We start from the raw sequence: 9,192 nt of genomic DNA, 5'->3' as shown, positions 1-9,192 counted from the left end.
CCTCTTCTTGCCCTCCCTCCTCATACTCCATTCCTATCTCTCCCTGCCTTCCTTCGTCTTCCTCCATCTCACCAGCTCTCTTCGTATCCACTCTCATTCCTCTCTCTCTTTGTCACCGCATCTCCCTTTCATTCCCTTCCTTCCATCCACTTTCCTCCATCTCCCATCCCTTTGTCTTTTCATCAAGAGGCCACAGCAAGACGCGCCTGCCCATTGACTGTCCAAACATTGTCAGCGTCTCCTCTAACTTGCCCAAGACACTGATACTTCTTCCAAGAACGTAGTGATGGTTTTATGAAATTGTCTATTCTAATCGTTCGTGTGATCCGATATTTTTAAACTTTCACTTTTCCGTCCATTATTTTTTTTAACCCTTTCTCCTTCCCATACGAAAAAAAAAGAAAAAAGAAAAAAAAAAAGGAACGTGAACGAGCCGGAAAAGATTACATGTGCCAAGGATTATTTTCTAGTAGTAATAATAGTAATAATGGAACACGGAAGAAGGAGATGGAAGTAAGGAGCAGCAGGGAAAAAATAAGGAGGTGCTGGGAAAAACAATCTTTTTGAGGTAGGAATGTTGTTTATCCAAGACAGGAAGGAATGCTCTGTATCCAAAGACGTGAGGAAATTGGACAGAGCTGAAAGGCCTCTAATATGGTTTGCTAGTTTAGTATCCATCAATCCATCTATCCATTTATCCATCCATTCATCCAACCAATCATGTCTCCATCCATCCATCTATCCACCCATTCAATCATCCATATCTCCATGCATCCTTCCATCCCTCCTTCCATATATTTATTCTATTTATCCATCCTATTTATCCCTTCATGGCACCGTCTCTTCATCAATCATTCCTTCATCCATTACATAACTCCGTCCATTCATTCCTTCACTCATTCAATAATTCCTTCATCCATTAAGTCCTCTCCTTCATTCATCCATTCATAACTCTACTCCTTTATTCATTCATTCATTCATTCACCCATTCATTCGCCCCGTTCAGTCGTCTCACCATTCACCAATATTTTTTTTTTTTTCATTCACAAGCAGTCACAGAGTAAAACCTTTGTTTATAAGAAGAGGATGGACAAATAGTGAATGAGAAAATATTGATGAGTTTCTGTTTGTTTCCCTTCACTCATTCTCCTCCAATTCTCACTTTTATCCTTCCCCCTTTATTCTTTATTCCTTCCTTTCTTATTTTTTGTTTTCATTTCCTTCCCCTCCTTCCCGATCCAGTTACCTTTCCTTCTGTTTTGCCACTTCTAATTTACATTTTATTTACGTTATTAATTTTTATCACACTCCTACTTTCTCTTTCTCTCTCCTATTCCTTTCCCTATCATGTTCTCCGTTTTCTTTGTTTTCCTCCAGTCTTTTTTTTTCTTTTTTACTTTGCTTCATTCCCTCTACTCTGTCGTTATGTTTCTGCCTCCTGGCTTTCTTCATACTTTTTTGGTTTGTTTTCCCTATTCTCTGTTATTTCTTTTCTACCTCCTATTCTGATTTTGCTTAGTATATCTAGTCTTTCTTATTTTTTTCCCTTAATCCTTTTGTTCCTTGTTATTTTATTTGTCATCACTATCACAATCGTCATCATAATCACCACCACAATCACCATCACCACCACCACTCTACTCCAATCATGCCGCTCTTCTAAACAGGGTGGAATCAAAAGCTTTTCGTCTCATCAACTCCTCTCCTCTAACTGACTGTCTTCAGCCTCTTTCTCATCGCAGTAATGTTGCATCTCTTGCTATTTTCTACCTCTATTTTCATGCTAGCTGCTCTTCTGATCTTGCTAACTGGATACCTTTTCCCGCGGCCTCGCTGTACAAAACTTTTTCTTTCTCTCACCCCTATTCTGTCCACCTCTCTAATGCAAGAGTTAACCAGTATTCTGTCATTCATCCCTTTTTCTGGTAAACTCTGGAACTCCCTACCTGCTTCTGTATTTCCACTTCCTATGACTTGAATTCCTTCAAGAGGGAGGTTTTAAGACACTTATCCTTCAATTATATATATATATATATATATATATATATATATATATATATATATATATATATATATATATATATATATATATATATACATATATATATATATATATATATATATATATATATATATATATATATATATATATATATATATATATATATATATATATATATTATTATTATTATTATTATTTTTTTTTTTTTTATCTATTTATTATTTTTTTTGAGAAGTCACTTTGTACTGAAGGCACTCGTATTAGCGGCAGCAGGATACCGCAGGCCACTACTTTGTACTAGATTGATTTCCTGAAAGTGCTGGGGATAACGATGGTTCGTTGATTCTCTGATGAATAGTGGTAGCGTGGCGTACGTGGGTAGTGGGTTAGATTATGGTTTATTGTGCGAGTGAAGGTAACACAGCAGACATATATACTTTCTTGATTTAATGATGGACAGAGATATACATGATTGATACCGAGACACAGATTACGACAGACGCGACGATACTTGACTCTCTCTCTTTGAAGTCTGTCCCTGATCTGATCTCTGCTTTCTTAGGACTCTGAGGACTGTCTCTGATCTCTGATGTCTCTGATCTGCTCTCTGTCTGAAGACTGACTGAAGACTCTCTAGCTATGCATACAGGCTCTATTTATGTGAAAGAAGGTGGATCAGGTTTGAGAATCTGAGATGAGGGGATGGCCAATCAGGTGCCTGGAAATGGGATAAAGAGACCAATGACAGAGGTCGTTATTCTGATCAATGACCTGTGAGGAAGACAAGGAAGGCGATGCAGGTGTTTTCCCTAAGGACTGGCAGGAATGTAGGGAAGGTGTGACATTCCCTTGAAAGGGAGAGAGGCAGGAGAAAAGATTAAAAATAGATCAGACTGGCCACGTAAAGACAGTGCACATGGAATACTGGGCAATGGAGTATATGAGTGATGAATGTATACAATAATAATTGTTATGACTGATGCGACTGATACAGTGCCTTCTCCACGAAAAATGCATCCTCGCATTTGAACATAATAATAATGAAAGCAATAAGATATGAACATTTAATAGATAATACACGGCATTAGAGAGAGAGTACAGAAGCGATAACCTTAATAATAATATATAGACATAATAACATAATACAATACAATACATATACAACACACATAAGTAAGAGAAATATTCACACGCTGCAAGTGATCGACATGGATGATTTGCTCTGCTAAGGGCTTGAGATCTAGAATTTTTACTTTGTGGCCATGGAGAGATTCGATTACACGATGTGGCCCAGTGAACAATGGATCTAACTTTGAGATGCGATCGTGAACTCTGGTGAAAACGACATCACCGACATCGATGAATGAATCTGTTGCTCCACGATGTTGTTTCTGCAACATCTCAGTTTGCAATGCAGTGAGGCGATTATGAGTGTACTGAAAATCACGCAGACGACAACTGACGTAATCATCCATGTTGTAAACAAGATGCGGAGAGCTGTGAAGAAATTCTACCGAACAGCACAAAATGGGGAGACACGTTGATAGTAGAGTGAATCGCTGAAATTAGAGAGAGCAGGCTAGCTGAAGAAGCCATTCGTCCCATGAGTGCTTTACTTCTATTATGTAACGCAGAAAGTCAAGGATACGTTTATTACAACGCTCTACTTTGACGTTGCCGTTTGAACTGGATGAGTGAAGAACGATGTTACATGTGAAACATACTCCATACATGGACGGATAAGGCCCTTATACAGATTTAGTAGCTGGGGAGGTGAGAAAACTGGCGGAGACGTCTCAGAACGCTTAACTTCATAGAAGCTGTTTTAGCTAGAGATGAGATGTGAAGTTTCCAGTTTAGATTATAAGAAAAGGACAGACAGAGGATGTTCAGTGAAGAAGAGGGGGACAGTTGAGTGTGAAAGAAGAAATGGACAATTGTCTGGAAGTTTGTGTAGAGTTGACAGATGGAGGAATTGAGTCTTAAAGATATCGAAATATACTAATTTTGCTCTGCCCCAATCAGAAATTTTAGAGAGATCAGAAGTCAGGCGTTCTGTGGCTTCCCTTCGTGAACTGTTTCCTTCCTGAAGGGTTGGACGTCTACGAAAGGACGTGGAAAAGTGCAGAGTGGTATCATCAGCGTAGGAGTGGATAGAACAAAAAGTTTGGTTTAAAAGATCATTGATGAATGATAATAGGAAGAGAGTGTGTGACAGGACAGAGCCCTGAGGAACACCACTATTAATAGGTTTAGGAGAAGAACAGTGACCGTCTACCACAGCAGCAATAGAACAGTCAGAAAGGAAACTTGAGATGAAGTTACAGAGAGAAGGATAGAAGCCATAAGAGGGTGGTTTGGAAATCAAAGCTTTTTGCCAGACTCTATCAAAAGCTTTTGATGTGTCTAAGGCAACAGCAAAAGTTTCACCAAAATCTCTAAAAAGAGGATGACCAAAACTCAGTAAGGTAGGCCAGAAGATCACCAGTAGAGCGGCCTTGATGGAACCCATACTGGCAATCAGATAGAAGGGTGTGAAGTGATAGATGTTTAAAAATCTTCCTGTTGAGGATAGATTCAAAAACTTTAAATAGGCAGGAAATTAAAGCAATAGGACGATAGTTTGAGGGATTAGAAAGTCATACTTTTTAGGAACAAGCTGAATGTAGGAAAACTTCCAGTAAAAAGGAAAGGTAGATGTTGACAGACAGAGTTGAAAGAGTTTGACTAGGCAAGGTGCAAGCACAGAGGCGCAGTTTCGGAGAACATTAGGAGGGATCCCATCAGGTCCATAAGCCTTCCGAGGGTTTAGGCCAGCGACTTAACCTGCTCTCTTGCTCACGCTCTTGAATCTTCCAAGTTTTCCAGCAACTGGCTACGACTACAGAGTCACTTCCAAACTAAATTTATCTGTGCTGTATAACTCTCACCTAACTCCGACTTATGAAAAAATTTTTTGACTACTTAACTTCTAAAGTGGAACACATAATGACTCTCTTCCCTTTTGCGGTGATCTCTATTCTTGGAGACTTCAATGTTCACCACTAGCTTTGGCTTTCCTCTCCCTTCACTAATCATCATGGTGAGCTAGCCTTTAATTTTACTATCCTCCACGACCTAGAGCAACTGGTGCAACACCCTACTCGTATTCCTGATAGTCTTGGAGATACGCCATTCATTCTTGATTTCTCCAAACCTCTAATCCTTCTGTTTATGCTGTTACATTGTCTTCTCTGTTGGGCTCCTCCGATCACAATCTCATATCTGTATCTTGTCATATCGTTCCAATCCCTCCTCAGATTCAACAAAGTGGAGATGCCTCTGGCATTTTGCTTCTGCTAATTGGGGGTTATGAGGAGGTATTTTGCTGATTTTTCCTTGGAATGACTACTGCTTCCATATCAAAGACCCCGTTTCTGTGTGCTAAACGCATACCAGAGGTGATAGTGTCTGGCATAGAGGCGTACATTCCTCACTTTTTTTCTCGCTCTAAACCTTCCAGACCTTGGTTTAACACATCCTGCTCTCATGCTGTACATGAGAGAGGTGGCCAAAAGAATGTACTTAAACTTACCATCACATGAATCTCATGCACTTTATATTTCTGTCTTGAATCATGCCAAGTCTATTCTCTAACTAGCCAAAAACTCTTTCATTAATAGTGTCAAAATCTTTCATGATCTAACTCCCCTCGTGATTTCTGGCACCTATCCAAAAACATCTCCAATAACTTTACTTCATTATCTTTTCCTCCTTTATTTCAACCAGATAGCACCACTGCCATCTCATCTATTTCTAAAGCTAAGCTCTTTGCAAAAATCTTTGATAAAACTCTACGCCGAATGATTCAAGGGTTCTTCCTCCCTCTCCATCCTTTGACTATTTCATGCTACCCATTAAGATTCTTCACAGTGATGTTTTTCATGGCTTCGCTGGCCCTAACCCTCAGAAGGCTTATGGACCTGATTTGGTCCCTCCTATTGTCCTCTGAAACTATGCCTCTATGCTTGCATTTGCCTAGTCAAACTCTTCTAACTCTGTCTGTCAACATCTACCTTTCCTTCTTGCTGGAAGTTTGCCTACATTCAACCTGTTTCTAAAAAGGGTGACCATTGTAATCCCTCAAACTAATCTTATTCCTTTAATTTTCTGACTCTCTAAAGCTTTTGAATCTATTCTCAACAGGAAGATTCTTAAACATCTATCACTTCACAATCTTCTATCTGATTGGTTGTATGGGTTCCATCAAGGCCACTCTACTGGTGATCTTCTGTTTTTCCTTACTGAGTCTTGGTCATCTTCTTTTAGGGATTTTGGTGAAACTTTTGGTATTGCCTTGGACATATCAAAAGCTTTCGATAAAGTTTAGCACAGAGCTTTGATTTCCAAACTATCCTTCTATGCTGTCTATCCTCTCTGGAACTTTTTCTTAAGATTCCCTTCTGACAGTTCTATTACTGCTATGGTAGACAGTCACTCTTCTTTTCCTAAGTCTATTAATAATGGTGTTCTTCAGGGTTCTGTCATGTCACCCACTTTCTTCTTATTTTCTAGGCCAAACTTCTTGTCCTATACATTCCTACGCTGATGAAACCTCGCTGCACTTTTCCACGTCCTTTCGTAGACGTCCAACCCTACAGAAAGCTACAGAACGCCTTAATTCTGATATCTCTAAAATTTTTGATTCGGGCAGAACAAAATTAGTATATTTCGATAACTTAAAAACTCAATTCCTCCATCTATGAATTCAACACAACCTTCCAGATAACTATCCCCTATTCTTCAATGAAACTCAACTGTCCTTCTCTTCTAAACTGAGCATCCTCAGTCTGTCCTTTACTCATAATCTTAACTGGAAGTTTCACATCTCATCTCTAGCTAAAACAGCTTCTATGAAGTTAGGTGTTCTGAGACGTTTCCGCCAGTTTTTTTTTTTTTTTTTCAACCCCCCGTTGCTAACTCTGAACAGGGGTTTTATCCGTCCATGTATGAAATATGGGGGAGGGAAGCTGGTGGGGCTCCACTCATACCGCTCTTTTAGACAGGCTGACATAAAAAAACTTTTTGTCTTATCAACTCCTCTCCTCTAACTGATTATCTTCACCCTCTTTCTCATTGCTGTAATTTTACATATATATATATATATATATATATATATATATATATATATATATATATATATATATATATATATATATATATATATATATATATATATATATATATATATATATATATACATATATATATATATATATATATATATATATATATATATATATATATATATATATATATATATATATATATATATATATATATATATATATATATAATTCTCTTGTCCTGGGCTTGTGTCTCTCCTCTAATTTTACCAAAGATCTGGTCTTGTGACGTTAGCGATCGTGGAGCGCCAATCATCTCTCCTACATTAATATATATATATATATATATATATATATATATATATATATATATATATATATATATATATATATATATATATATATATATATATATATATATATGCTAATAATCAAGAAATGGGACAACGCTCCCTAGCATGCATCTCCGAAAGGAAAGGATTAATAAGGACAATATTTGCCTTCCTAAAATTTATATATTTTCAGATATCACGACTGACTTTCTTGTGAGACTATGAACAATATACGTATAGTATAGTACACATAAGCGTAATATAAAAAAATGTCTGTTTTATTTATTTATTTATTTCTAAATATAAATGAAAGTTAAAATAAAGTGATTCTCAAACTTTGTTGCTTAGCGACGCACTGAAGGTAACTTCGACGACGCACCGTGCCTGTAGTCAGTGTAGTGCAAAGCTGCTAGAAGAAGACATACCTAAGTATGTAAAAAAGTTAGCCGGCGCACTGTGGTGATAGTCGCGGCGCACAGATTGTGGATCACTGCAGTCTAGATGTAGCACAGTGAGTAGTTCTCCCAATGCAATTCCCTCCCTCAACACAGGCCGGTATATAGAAACGCTCTGCTCTCACCACGACTGTCGTCAAAGGTCAAAGAGATGATTAGCAGGGTTCTCAAATGTTTCTCCTGTTAATAATGTAGAAAACTTGTTAATCTGTCACTAAAACCATAAAGACACCTTTTAAAAACCCATGTTGCTTCAACTTGACTTAATAGAGCTTTCTGAAAGTAATCGGGATGCCGCCGCAAGTGCTTCACAATATGGTCCGCAGACTGACGGACACACACACACACAAGCACACACAGGATACCGTAATATAATGCAGTAACAAGTTACATGCCTTCATTTTCACGTTATGCTCCTTCCCTCAAGTGTAAACCAAGAAGAATATGAGAGACACAGCAGGTGTAGGTAATTTATACCAAGTGAGTTTGCGTGAGCTGCAGGGTGAGGCTTCCCGTCAGGCGAAATGAATGAATAAAAGATAAATTAGATAAAGAAAAATTAATAAAGAAAATCAAGTGAAGAGACAGATAAATGAGTAAATAAATAAATAAACGAATAAATAAACGATAACGATGCCGGTGTCGCCATAGCGAAGATTTGGCAATAACGAAGCGAGTTTCACAATAACAAATCAGGAATCGCCAAAACGAAGCGAGTTTCACGATAACGAAGCAGATTTTAGGATAACGAAGAGAGTTTCAAAATAACGAAGCGGATTTCATGACAACGAAGTGGATTTCACTATAACGAAGCGAGTTTCTCGATAACGCGGCTGGAATTACTATAACGAATTGGATTTCACGATAACGAAGCGAGTTTCACGATAACGAAGCAGGAATCACCATAACGAAGCGGATTTCACGATAATGAAGCGAGTTTCACGATAATGAAGCGAGTTTCACGATAACGAAGCGGATTTCACGATAACGAAGCGATATTAAATTAAGTTTTCATCGGTAGGGATGAATCCTTCTTCACCCCAAACGAGGTCCCTCGCATGGCAGTGTCTGGGGCATGATGGACGACAGGTGTTTTCCCCTTTACAGTTAAGTCCTGAAAGCGAAATTTTGATAAACCTTACACACAATACACCAGACATTGTCATGGAAGGAGGAGCCCTTATCCTTCCTTCAGGATCCCTCTGATGGCAGTGCCTGGTGGATGGGGCGTAGTGTTTTCTTGTTAATGATGGCCTCTTGTTGGGTGTGAGGGGATGGAAGTGGACGATCATATCTGA

This window comes from Scylla paramamosain, chromosome 7, assembly GCF_035594125.1.
Source record: "Scylla paramamosain isolate STU-SP2022 chromosome 7, ASM3559412v1, whole genome shotgun sequence".
Classification (NCBI taxonomy): Eukaryota; Metazoa; Arthropoda; class Malacostraca; order Decapoda; family Portunidae; genus Scylla; species Scylla paramamosain.
This window is presented reverse-complemented; position numbering follows the sequence as displayed.